Raw genomic sequence first — 1,536 nt, forward strand, 5'->3', positions numbered from 1 at the left:
TCCACTCTGCTTCAGACAAGTCACTATATTTCCCTGAACCTCATTTCCCCATCAGAAAAACAAAAGGGGAATAATAGTTCCTGCACTGACTCTTTCATGAGGAACTGTTTCATGAATGCTGACTGTGTGAGGCATGATGGGAAATATTTTCCATTTACTCCTCACCATGGCCATGTCAGTGAGTGCTATCACTACTTTCATTTTACATTACAGATGAGGATACTGAGGTTTGGAGAGGTTAAATGAAATGCTCCAGACCACACTACTTATAAGACAGACTGAGATTAAAAGCCAGGTCTGTCTAGCTCTTGTCCTGAGGAAGAATAGGTGTAAAAGCATTTAGCACACTAAAGAGATGTACACTGATAAAGTATAACATTATCTGGTTGGTGCAGACCCAAGGCTCTTTCACTCTCACTGTTAATTTTGGGGCAAGGACTCATCTCCACCCTCACCAATACCATACTGTCTTGATCACTAAGTCTTGAAGTCAAATGGTGTCAGCTCTCCAGCTTTGTACTTCTTCAGTACTATGCTGGTTGTTCTGGGCCTTTTGTCTTTCCATATAAATTTTAGAATCAGTTTATTGTATCTGCAAAATAACTTGCTTGGACTTTGGTTGGGATTGTGTTGATTCTACAGGGACTCATCTCTTTATCACCAGGGCTACCCATAGACCATGAGCTCAATAAATATCTCTTTTTTGAGTAATTGGTTTTCTCCTGTGAGGAAATCTGTGCCCAGTGATTTAAAAAAATGTATAAAACCAGAATGAATAACATGTAAGCCAATCGTGTAGTGAACACCAAAACAAAGTAAAATCTCTATATAAGATAAAGTACAAGGAAGAAAATGATTTGTGTGTAGTTGTGTGTCCCAGACTGGGGACACACTGAAGATTCAGAAGAAGGTGGGTCAGCCAAAGACTAGGTTGAACCATATGAAATCGTCAGAATTAGACTTTTCTGGGACCTATAAGAATGGCAATTTCATAAGATTCATCCTAATAGTTGGCCTGGAGTGGTCCAGACAGGCTTCTTGAAGGAGATGAGGCTTTGCATTTGCTTGGCTTTGGTTTGGTGAGAAAACCAAATATGCTTGGGAGAGGAAGGATGGGTGCAGGAAGGTGGGAGAAGAGGCTAGGTGGGGATAGACAGGCCCTATGGCAAGCCAGGCTCCCCCGATCATGCTTTGCAAAATATATTTTGGGGGTGGAGAGGGCAGCTCCTTCTTCTGCCAATTTCTTCTTAATTTTTTTATCTCATTATAAAAGTAATAAATGCTTATTATAGAAAAATTGGAAAATACTAAAAACTGTACAACATGAAATAAAAATTTCCCTCAAATTCTACACCCAAGGTAAACAAACATTAACTTCTTCAGATAATAAAAATAGTCATTTTCTTCTATGTTTATTGTCTTATAGTTGAAACTATACTATCTATTTAATTTTTTATATGTTGCTTTTAGTTTTCTCCATTTTATATAAGAACAGTTTCCCCTTCTTGGTAACAACTCTTTGTAAACATCATTTTC

General features: G+C 38.1%; 1 protein-coding gene across 1 annotated transcript in view; it reads left to right on the plus strand.

The window, feature by feature from the left end:
• The window catches only part of TTLL11 (tubulin tyrosine ligase like 11), a 336,895-nt gene that overhangs the window by 160,840 nt on the left and 174,519 nt on the right, over nt 1-1,536 (plus strand). The window lies entirely within an intron of this gene.

The sequence above is a fragment of the Orycteropus afer genome, unplaced genomic scaffold (assembly GCF_000298275.1).
Source record: "Orycteropus afer afer isolate SDZICR_OR568_19922 unplaced genomic scaffold, OryAfe1.0 scaffold00037, whole genome shotgun sequence".
Taxonomy (NCBI): Eukaryota; Metazoa; Chordata; class Mammalia; order Tubulidentata; family Orycteropodidae; genus Orycteropus; species Orycteropus afer.